Source organism: Dermacentor variabilis, chromosome 6 (genome assembly GCF_050947875.1).
Source record: "Dermacentor variabilis isolate Ectoservices chromosome 6, ASM5094787v1, whole genome shotgun sequence".
Lineage (NCBI taxonomy): Eukaryota > Metazoa > Arthropoda > Arachnida > Ixodida > Ixodidae > Dermacentor > Dermacentor variabilis.
Window position 1 is genome coordinate 174,324,408 of NC_134573.1, and position 12,051 is coordinate 174,336,458.

Consider the following 12,051-nt stretch of genomic DNA (forward strand, 5'->3'; position numbering starts at 1 on the left):
CGACCAGCTTAGCTAATATGCCTAACACTATAGTTAGCTGACATCTACTCTCACTAACAGTTCTAGCGTAAAAAAAAAAAAAACATTTTGTGACTAGCCGTTTTCTGTCTCAATATACAGTGGCTCCAACTGAAGCGCTTCAAGCTGCTGACCTGAGACATGACATGAGAGTCGCCAGCTGCATTTTGCAGTGATAATTTTGATAAAGAAAGTGGCGCATATAAAATTTGATACGAATAAGTAAACGGCATGAACGATAAGTATTTTTTCGAGATCGCCGAGCAAGAAAAAGCGTGCCGTATAGTAATCGACGCATTGCGCATTAACTGCAAGCTGGTTGGAGTGGCCTGATATGATGGCATGATATGATATGATATGATATGATATGATATGATGGCATGAAACCCAAATGAGTTCGTTGTTCACGCCTAATATCTGCCGATCCTTTGAACTGTGCTTACTTTAACAGCAGATATTTCCACTACCACTTACTAACTTACTTGCACCACGGCCACTCGATGAGAATGAGGGGACCGCGTTCCTTTATGTCGAGCGACTTTGCCTATAGCTACATCAATCCCTTCTTAGTGGAACAAACAAAAGAAAATAAAATAGAGAGAAGAATAAACAAATGACTTTACACATTCATCTTTTATTTTTTCTATAAGGAAGTTTACTTGCTTTATTGTAGATTTGAGCTAAATTTGCTTGTTTAACGCATCAGCCTGGGCAGAAAAACCTGCAACGTGTCTTAACCGCCCGGTTCCTGCGTCTATGGTGGACACTTACCACCTGCAGTGGCTGTGCCTTGGTACTCATCATATTAGGCACAAGATGCGCAGGAAGGTCAAAGTCGAGCCCAATGTTCTATGGGACTATACCTATTGCATAACTGACAAGAAATACGCAAACTCGTCGCTGGGTACCTGCATCACACAAGGATGCACGCGTTTGTTTACTGTTTAACTGTATAGATATGCCTCCCGGTACGCCGGAAAAAAAATATAAAGGAAAGAAAGCATTAGCTTCGCAAGAGAACGGCACCCCAGTATAGCTTCCTGCCTTTGTTCCGGCGCTAGCACACCGCGGTTACTGAACACTGCATGGCACGCGGGGGTTTTCAAGGGCAACACACACGCTCACAGGCGCGCAGTTTTTTTTGTTATTTATTGTTGTTTTTGCCTCCCTAGAGATTTCCGTAGTCGCTCTTCTCATTCTTTGCGCGCATGGAGCGGGGTCTGAACGAAAATACACGCCACTTCTTTACCTTAAGGGATCTGCTTAACGTCTCCGCGGGCATGCGGAGCGTTTTTACGCGCCCCTTTCTTCACGCCGCAGCAACTCGCGCTCTCCCACGTTGGGTCCCCAAAAACCCTCGCCCCGCGTTGTTCCTCGACTCCCACTGACTGCGCGCTCCGCTTTTAACGTCCTCACTCTTGTTTTAGTTCTCTCCTCGCAGCCAAATCTCTCCTGCTTGAAGAGCAGCCCTCTGGATACAAGGCGGGCGCGAGCACCTGTGCGCATGCGCGCGTGTCATGATGTAGCACTTGCGCGGCTGATGTCAAACACACGTGCCACACGGAGTTAAGCGCAGCTGGCTATCGTGCAAAGTTATCGGGTAAAATTTTCAAGAACGAGTGAGTAAGCGAGACGTCAAAGAGATCGTGACGTAGGAATCAGATGATTGACGAGAAGCACGGCTGCTGTGCAGGTAAACTCTGCGTGAGACAGCGCGAGCGGGCGAAACACAACGAGAAAAGAAGGGGGGGGGGGGGATTTCTGGGTATTCATCGAACAAGCGCAGCGCACGCGCACATTGATTTCCTTTTTATCCTTTTTGTTTTGTCTTTTCAGGTTGTTTTCATCGCGGGACTTTCTTCTTTGCTGCCTCACGCAATGTTTCGCAAGTAGACAACAAACTCGCGCGACTCTCAGAATCGCGTGGTTACGGGGACGTCTGAGTGATGAGGCAGTGATTGACCGAGATAAAGTTGATACCGAGCTTCGATCGTTAGTTTTGCAGATAGAAAAAAAAAAGCACGCACGCTTAAAGTTAGCATCAGGTGTGAAGCATCACACCTTAAAGCAGCATCAGGTTAGCGTCATATTTCTGCTGTCCTCTTACATATTTCCAAAATCTTTATAATTTTCTTTTATAACATTTCTTTGCTAGTATATATATATAATATTTATTAATATGCTATATGAGGACACCGAAAGGGCAATCGGGAGGTGAGGTTTGGCGGATTTTAAGCAATACATCAGGGGCCGAATTCCCCGAAGCTTCTCGTTCGTAAGGAATGTCATCTATTAAAAATATAAGAACAGCGTTAGTGAAGCAACTTCCTTGCGAATACGGTTCCTGGAAACTAGAGAAAACAATCACCGTAAAACTGTAATAAAATACATGACACTGTATACATCAGTGAAAGAATAAAAGGCAAGGCTCGAAGGACACGTAGACGGCACGCATTCGATCCCTTCACAGAAAATTTACAAAAGAAAAGAGGTTTCCTCCGATAGTTTCATCCTGTCCTTATATATCACTGTCTACGCATTTTGAGTAGATTCTCCACAAAAATTCTGCGATAGGCACATCATTTGAACGTATCCAATTTTGGGCAAGGCTCCGGGTAGACCGGTGAATACCCTGTACTCAAAAACTAGTAGGTGGTAACTGAATATAGCTTCCTGAATATACTATGCATACCAGGTATTCCGTACCATGGATGTAATAACACAGTGCTATTATGTCCACATTACCATTCTTCTAGCCTCTGATTCGTTTTTCTTTTTTCTTCACAGTGTCCCACTTTCGTATGGCGCAGCTTCGCTGAAGCCGGAAAGGTAAATTTGGCGTTCTTTAGTTATTCACCATTCAAGCTAGGTGTTCTTGTCAATAGAACATAAGGCCTCCTTAATGCATTTCGCGGTTCATTCCCCCAGAATGCACACAATGCTTTTATATAGGGCCACTCGTGGCTGCACGTTATTACGAGCGCCAGTTGCGGCATTAAGGGGAAATGACTTCAGCTAAGCCTATTTCTACTGCACGCGGATTGGCTGCGCAACAGAAAACTATTTTTGCGGGGCGATGACACGGCAGGTCTCACCCCGTTTTTCTCTCAGCTAAACTACCGTGCCACATTTGCGGGGAGTCGGAAAGCCCCTTCGAAATAAGTGGATCTGTCGAGTGAAAGTATGGTGTGGCAGCCGAGGAGCCGGAGCGTTTGTTTCTCCGTCGCTTGCATGTTCGGTGCTTCGCCGCGGTACAAGACTCAGTCAGCGGAACGTGGGGTCGAATGCACAAAGCTTTTCATTCGTAAGATGCCACTGGTGGGCGCGTGCCCTCACGCACAGTTCTGTAGCGTAACAACTTCTTTTGTTTGTGGTTGTGAACCTTGATCTTATATGGTCACGAGTGCTTCTCGTCTCGTGTTTTTCTTGTGAAACTATTTCTGAAGATATCGGGAAAGTGAGACGTGGTACAGGGCAATCTGCAAGGACATTGATGCTCGAACCAGCAGCGCTGCGACTGGAGCTGAGAGTTACAGAAGCTCCGTCGGCACTTTACGTGCAATAAAGGCCTCTTTCTTTCTTGAAATCAACTCCAGAACTGTTCGTCCAGTTTAAAGTAAATAAATAAACCTCCTGTCTATATCAATCCCAACTAACACTATCCTTTATATCTGGAAGAATCGCGGTTATATACGCAGTGTAGGTAATTCGCAACACAATCGTCCTTCGCACCTAAACTTACACATAGAAAAGTGGTTGTGTTTCGCAACCACGCATAGAATATGGTGTGAAGAAAAAATACGTTGTTGCTTGCCAAGCACACTGATCAATTTCAATAATATTAATGAATGCCTACGCACACTCTCTAACAATTCCATTTTGAGCATGCTGTAATAAATGTTTGTACAGTGAACTCAAACTTGAGTGAACTTCAAGGGACTCAAGGAAACAGTTCACTTAACTGGAGGTTCACCAAACTAAATATTCACTAGAATATGGAACAGCCAATGGCACAGCATACATCAAGTCAAAAATGTTAAATGCAATTTATGGAGTTATGTACATCAATATATACGAAGTGCGTAACAGTTACGTTGCTGACCATCTCACTTTGAAAAAAAAAAGAAGTCTAATTTTCAGTTGCACTGGTGGTCTTAAAGCCCAGTAAGTAAGAAAACTGTCCGGAGAGCTCTATGTTGTTGGGCACTTCCTCTGGCACAGCTTGTTGCTGAGACACGAAGTGTCCCAACATTCCTCGGCATCCTACAGCCTCGGCTAAAACTACAGGATTTGAATCTGCCTCTGACATTGCATCTTCCTCGTTGAACTCTTCTTTTTCCAGACGAACACTGAAAGCCATTTTTAATTCTGACAGTTCAACAAAGGTAACCAGTTCACTGTCACACTGCACGTAGCTGCAGCTGGAGGGGCAATTTGGGAGCGGCGGGAATCAGCTATGCCAGCGCTGCAGAACGAAAAACTCTGTTGAACTGATTTCAAAAAATGAGCCCAGGTCTACTGATCAAGTTCGTTCAACTCAAATTTTCGTTATTCAGAAATTCGTATAACTGAAAATTTTTTGCATTGAATGCATGGGAAAGCAGCCCGGGATCTCCTAAAGTTCATTATTCTGAAATACTCGTTAAACCGACGTTCGTACAGTGAGAGTTTACAGTAGTGTGATTCGGTTTCTGAAATCTTTTTCGTTTATAAAACATGCATATTATGGTCATTCCATACATGTACAATTTCCTATTGTTGTCATGTTGTCATAGTGAACTGTAGATGTGGCGCTAGTGAAGCTGCCGTAACGCAGTATCTTTTCTCCCTCCTAACCGCTCGTGTACAGTTATGTGGTCAATAAAGTCAACTCGACTTAACTGAATGCGATGTGTATTGACGAGACTATGGGAATAGCTTTAGCGTGTGTTGTACGTGTCGTTTGTTTGTGCTTGATCCTTGCACACATCATATTTCTAATCGAACAACCGAAGCCGAATGCCAGACCATCAGCCAGGCAAAGTTAAGTCGGCACCTCACTGGCTCAGCCGGCCACCCGGCGTAGCACTCTTCGACATTTTTCAGGCATAATGAAATTGCTAATGCGTTTCTTGTTGCCGTGAGCATCTCATACGCGTTTGCACAATAGGAAAAGCTATTTTCTTTGCAACGACATTGAATGTATTTGGTTGCGCAGCTTGTTTTTTCAACGCCTCAACAAACACGCTGCTACGAGAAAAAGAAATATTTCGAAACAGGAAGCCAAACATGCTGCAAGCTGTTTACACGGGATGCTTCCCAGAAGTTGTTTGTTTTCACTCCTTTATAACTTCGGACGACTTATGAGCCAGTATTGAAAAGAAAAGTAAATTGGGGCATACTTACAGCAATGAGCAAACGAGAGCGAGAGAGAGAGGCACTTTGTCTGCCAGCATGTTCCATATGTTACCCCAAATTAAAACGAAATATGAAAAACCCAGAGTGTACTAGCGCGAAGCGTGCTCATTTCGACGGCAAATTATGATTGCTAACGTTCTCTTTACCGTAAAGCCAAAACGTTGGCAATATACATTTCGAAATGCATATTGTCACGCGCTGCCAACATTCCTGACAGTCAGAGCTGTTCGTACTCATTTCGGCGGAACGCAAAGCTCTCGAAAGCGACACGCGGTGTTTATGACAGAGCTTAACTTTTCTAAGCCTCGAATCAACAAGCTTCAACAAGCGGCGAGTCCCAGAAACCGAGAACCAGAAACAGACGCTAAAAGCTGTTTACTTCAGATGCGCTCCAAAAGCCAGCTGCTTTTGTACCGAAAATAAAGTTTCTGCACTTTCCTTCTTTCTCTCGTTCCCTCGACTGGCTCGCGTCGGAACAAAATGACTCAGCCATCCACCTATTTTTTTTTTCTTGTCGGCCGCCCCATTTCACTTCCGATGGTCGGTACCTTTCTTTCCCCGCCCCGTCGCGTAAAATGGGCGAACGTGCATATGCGCTGCTCCAATGCTTGTCGGGCACTGGCCGCGCAAATTGAAATAAATAGGCACCCCGCATCGTGCTTCGTGAAGCGCAGAGTGATGTTAGTATAGTCGACTCAGGTTTCCAATGGCGTTCTCGTCTGGAGAAGTAAGGAAAGCAATATAAGGCTGGTATATGCTAATGATAAGGTAAGTGCACCAGCTGAAATAAGAACAAATTATGTGTGACGAAGACTAGCCTGAGCCAACAGAAAAAAAGAACTAAGAATAATGTTGAAACATAGCAGTCGTCCATGCGCAGGGACACAGGTTTATTGCGTTTTAAAATGCATTGCAACGTAAGTTAATTGGATGGACGGGCAGAGAGGAAAACAACCGTTGGCGTCTTTCGCGTTTTCGCAGGAAAGAGAAGCGCTGATGGGGCACACGAGGTTGCCATGGCTCCTAGACATCACCTAGACACAGAGTTGCCGCTACGGTGTATGTGAACGCACGCTACTGTGATCTCCACGCGCCAGTGTTTCTGATAATTAAACAAAACTTTTGGACATGCGAGTTATTTAAAGCCGAATTACTAGAAATGCGAAGAACAGCAGAGGAATATATTTGTCTAATCTAAGCGCATCACTTTCTTCGTTGTAAAAGCTGCGTTTTTCTCTCTGCTTTCATTCTGCGGCTGGATCATTCTTCGAAACAGTGTGAATATCAAAAAGACTATCCAGCACTGTGATAATTTATTGAGGGCGAATGGCCTGTGTGAACTTCTTTGAAATAGTGGTGCCCTCCGCGCGCATGCGTGAACTCACCACGTGTCTCTCTCTCTCGTCTTTGCATTCCCCTTTCCCTTCCCCCAGCGTAGGGTGACTGAACAGACGCATTTTTGGTGAACATCCCTGCCTTCTCTTTTCCTTCCTTCAGGTGCACTGTCATTGTTCATAATGGGGGTGATGGAATCCTCAAGCTCTTATTTCAACTGCTTTTCCCTCTGCATCCTGCTACACTCTACTGCAACGAAGCAAATCAATCAATCAATCAATCAATCAATCAATCAATCAATCAATCAATCAATCAATCAATCAATCAATCAATCAATCAATCAATCAATCAAATTGCATCGAAGGGTCCTCTGCAAGAAGAAATATTGTGAATTTTAATGCCCGCTGGAGCAACTCTGCAACAAAAAAGTTTATAGAGATCCAACGCACATGTTGGAATCCATGTGCAACGAAAAAAATATATTATGGCGCTTTACGTACCAAAACCACGATATAAATTTGAGGCACGCCGTAGTGGGAGACTCCGGAATAATTTGCGCCACCTGGAGTTCCTTAATGTTCACATGAATCTAAGTACACGGGTGTTCTTGCATTAAAGAGAACCGATCGTGAATGTGCGAATTATTTGAATTCGCTCATGTTTATGTGAACTTGCGCTAATACTTTATAAATGTACTCTATTCTTCGCTTAGTGCGATGTTCTTTTTGTTTTGTTTTGCATTTGGTGACTGTACAGATTGCGATATAGTGAGGTCGCGCAGGTTGTACGCATGGTTCCGTACCCATACGGCCGTTCGCATATGGCCGATACAGTGCGCTTTGACTAAGCATATTTTATAGCAGGCTTAGCTGGAGTTTAGTGATGTTATATTCCTCGGCTATCATTCCTTCCTGCTTTTTAAAAATATTTTCTTTGTTGCTGCTTCTCCTATGCTCTTTAATCACTGGAGTTTATTTGTAATCGTTGTGACAGCCGGCTCATCTGTGGGATATTTTCCCGGGATCTCAATCTCGAATATATATATATATATATATATATATATATATATATATATATATATATATATATATATATATATATATATATATATATATATATACGACAAAGAAAAGAGAATATGTGCATCCCACGCGCTGTGGGAATCGGATTAAGTGAAGCTCTGTTGGATATTTCCGAAGAACGCTGTCCTAATTTAACGGCATATTGAAAGGACTGAGCACATGATCAAGTTGGGCACATCTTCACTGAGAAACGCCTAGCTCAACATAAAGTTGCGGCATTTGAAAATGTGGGTATCACTCATGACGACGAAGAAATTACGACGATAGAATGACGATGACAGAACAATGACGACATGACCACGACTATATGACAGCGATGGCATGACGACGACGGCATGACAATACCTGAATGACTACGACAGAATGACAACGAGTGGACGACCAAGTGGCATGACGTCAACTGTATGACGACGCAATGGCAACACTGAAATGACGAAGAAAGAATGGTTACGATGGAATGACGACGACAGCATGATGAAAATGGGATGAGGATTGTGGAATGACGAAGGCAGGATCGTTGATTTGTAGGGGCGATCAAGAACACAGTAGCAAAACTGTGAATGACGAAACTAGCTCTTTATTCGCCGAACTTGTGCCAAGCAAAACAAGTAACGCTCAGGCACTGCGATAGCGGCGAGCAAACTCCGTGATCTTCGACAATCTGATCTGCGGGTGAAGTGCATCGGCTTTTATACGTGAGTGGCCGAAAATTCCAGCGTAATCGCTGGTGCCCGCGTGCCTTCCAGAAAATACTACACAATTCGCGTCGCGCATACAATCAGATTACGCAACGTTCGGTGACAACTTACACAGCAGGCGGAATCAACGAAAACCTTCGCGTAAGCTACGAATCATGCAGGCGTGTCTTGCGCTGAGCGATAACTTTAAGTTGTTAATGGGTAAATAAAAGAAAAGGATAAATAAGTACACGTGTCAGTATGGCGATGATTGCATGACGACGACGGGATCACTAAGCTAGAATGACGATGATGATGCGAATATAAAAGCATGACGACGACCACATAACAGTAAGTACATGACGACAACCATATGACGACGACGCAGTAAGGACGATGGCACGACGCTGCAATGACTGCGACACATTAACGACGATTGAACGGCCATGACGGCACGACGACGACGGCCTAAGCACGGTGCTCAAGTCCGTGGTTACCTACATCACCTTCCACCGTGGGCCGCCTCGGTTCGCACTGAATCCGGTACACACACACACACACACACACACACACACACACACACACACACACGCACACGCACACGCACACGCACACGCACACACACACACACACACACACACACACACACACACACACACACACACATATATATATATATATATATATATATATATATATATATATATATATATATATATCCATTAGGAAACTCACTCATCCAGCAGTGAGCAACCTCGTCCTACTCAAAGCATAACCAAACAAAGTTTAGAAAACAAGCAACACAGCGATTAGCGGGCTTTATGGCCACCTGGGGTTCTTCAACTTGCACCCAAGGAACGGTACACAAGCGTTCTTTTTTTTTTTTTGCGACCCACACTAATCGGAATTCAGCCGCCGTTTCCGGGAGTCAAACCCACGACTTCGCGCCCATCAGCTGAACGCCATTGCCACTGAACCACCGCGGCGGGTGAAAGGAAGAAAGAAAGAAAGACGAGAAAGAAACATGGAAGGAAGTAAAGAAAGATTTTTGAACGAGTGCCGATGTGCAGTGGTCGCTTTAGAGCTTCCGCAGGATTCCAAATGTGTGCCCGGGCAGTGGCTGTCACTGTGAGGCATCCTCACACTACGGCGATAGCCTGGCCACGGAAGGTTCCGCTGGAGTGACGAACAAGTCGCAAGAGTTAAACCGTTGCAATTTGTAACTCTAGTATTTCTGGTTAAGTTGGAACGCTAGTCAAATATCTTGTTGTTCAAACGTCTTGATGGCCCACACTGCGCTCTTCGCCAGAACACTCTGCCAGTGTCGGCAACTCAACGTAAGAGGTTCTTTTGTCACGTTAATGGCACTGGGGAGACACAGAAAGGCTACTTCGTCATTTACGCGCCACCAGAATTCCGTAAGATTAAATCAAAAAGGCCATCTTCGCGAACGTTTTTTTGTATTGTCGCTATAATTTTCTATGAGGGAAGATTGTTTTTGTTTTTTTATAATCTAGAAGACCAGCGCATTAGAAGGCAAAACATCAAACTCAGAGTAGCCCAGCATGGATAACCGATAGGCTGTGTGGGATCATATTTAAAAGGTGTCTACCAAAGAGTGCAGCAGCAGCGCTCCTGTGTGAATTTGATTTTAATCTTTTGGTGCGTGAGGTGCGTCCTGCACTGACTCACGTATGTGATATATATTCATGAATAAATCCATTCAGTACTACGAGTAAATTATGCCTTAGCTGAACACGGCTAACGTTTGCTAAAATACCATTATGAGCATTAGGGCGCGCACTATGTACCTCCTGCATTATGTCATGAATATAAAATTGGGTGGCATGAAACGGGGGTTTGTAGATCAGCCGGGTCATTATTTATAATCTTTTTTATCATACCTGCGATCCTTCCCCTGTTGCTGTCTCTTCGTGCAGATAACGTGAATGTTTTGTGTCGTTTGGGACGAGGAGGGTCTGGGCTGGTTTATTGTCACCACTGTATTCGAAATTTTATCCTTTTCTTCATCAGTGATTTTAACTGCACTCCGGATATGCGTTATCATCAGAATCGGCCGAATGTGAGCAGTGGAGGATAAGCAAATAATAGGATTAAGCAAGAGTAATCGCTATATCACATATCGCAATTTGTGCGTAAGTTCAAAGGTTTAACTGCACTCGAAGAGACGAGGACACACCAAGACAGACAGAAAAAAAGGAGAGTTCGCAATTTAATCCGGAACCACATGCCGCGACAACATATCAGCGAAAATAAAGAGTTGATTTAATACAATTCATGGCAACGTTTCACGTTACGGCAACAATTGTGCTGTCATTCAAGCACAAACGTTCTTGCAGAATCAAAGGTTTCTTTTTTTAAGCCGAAAACTTTCGTTGATGCATGAGTCATGCTTTTAGTCTAAGCGGATGGAAGCACGGCACACACGCGATAAACAGAAAAAAATTTTAAACGCCTCATTCATGCATTCCAGCTTTCAAATTAAAAGATAAATACATATTCTTTTTTCTTTTCTTTTGCGGTATCAATGAAAAGAGTGAAGCGGATTGTGCGTTGTGCAAGAAAGTGTCATGCTCAAAGTCGAGACATTGCTTCATTGCGGTCAAACTAGTTTCGTTAGCGTTCCGGTCGCAAAAAACTAAGAACCGTTTTCGTGAACCACAGGTGCGTCCGAAGCAGAACTAGTATTAGTGTAAGGAGGCAGGAGACTGCTGCTGCGTCACTGCGCATTTTTGTTTCGTTGACGATAACGTCAATTGCGCACAGATGAACTGACGAGCATCTTTCGGAGCAGCATTGCGTCTGCTTCCAAGCGGTTTAAACTGAAAGTAAAGCATGAAAAAAAAAGTAGGGCAGTAACTCACCGGAGTATAAAGCGATCGGCCGCAGTATCGCAGTGCATGCCATGGAAGAGTCGTCCAGAAATAAATTGGAGGTATCCCGCAGTCACACAGTCTTCTGTCGTGGATTTCGCTCCCAACGTCCACGAGGAAAGTAAAAAGAGAGACCGTCTTGTGCACGAAACCAACGACTCGCGCTCGAGCCAGTCACTGCACTCGTCCTTTCGGTTTTCCTTCAGGAGCAAGTGGAGACAACTCCCAGTACGGCCGGGACACCAGGTGCCCGCTGTTGAGAGTCGAGCGACGCAATCCGGATTGGAGCCAGCGCACTTGAAATCAGCGCGAGTTGAAATCGGCGCAGGCCGCCGCGCTGGCAACAGGCGTCACGGGAGCGCAGCGGAGCGCTAGCGGCAGGCAGCCGCGTTGCCTGAAGGCGCGCCTGGAATCCCAGCACTGAGCGCGGGCGATCGGAGAATCGGGCAGGCCCGGCGCCAGACCTCGAGCAGGGGGGGAGGGGGCGATCGGTGGGGGCTGTGTGGACGGTAGCGCCTCCGAGCGGCTGCTCCCGGCGACGCTAGGTCGAGATATATCGGCAGCATAGATGATGATGCTTCCTTAGAGATGGGAGATGGGGCGAGCCCGACAAGGTCACCACCGGTTGGAGGTCGCCGGGGGAAAAGT

At 44.9% G+C, this 12,051-nt stretch overlaps 1 protein-coding gene across 2 annotated transcripts in view; it reads right to left on the reverse strand.

The window, feature by feature from the left end:
* Window positions 1-11,809, reverse strand: part of LOC142585830 (uncharacterized) — a 339,390-nt gene extending 327,581 nt beyond the window's left edge. For both annotated transcript variants that reach the window (XM_075696858.1, XM_075696857.1), the window contains exon 1: window positions 11,395-11,809. The gene's annotated coding sequence lies outside the window, so the exon portion shown is untranslated. The remainder of the gene's footprint in view (window positions 1-11,394) is intronic.
* Window positions 11,810-12,051: the final 242 nt, after the last annotated feature.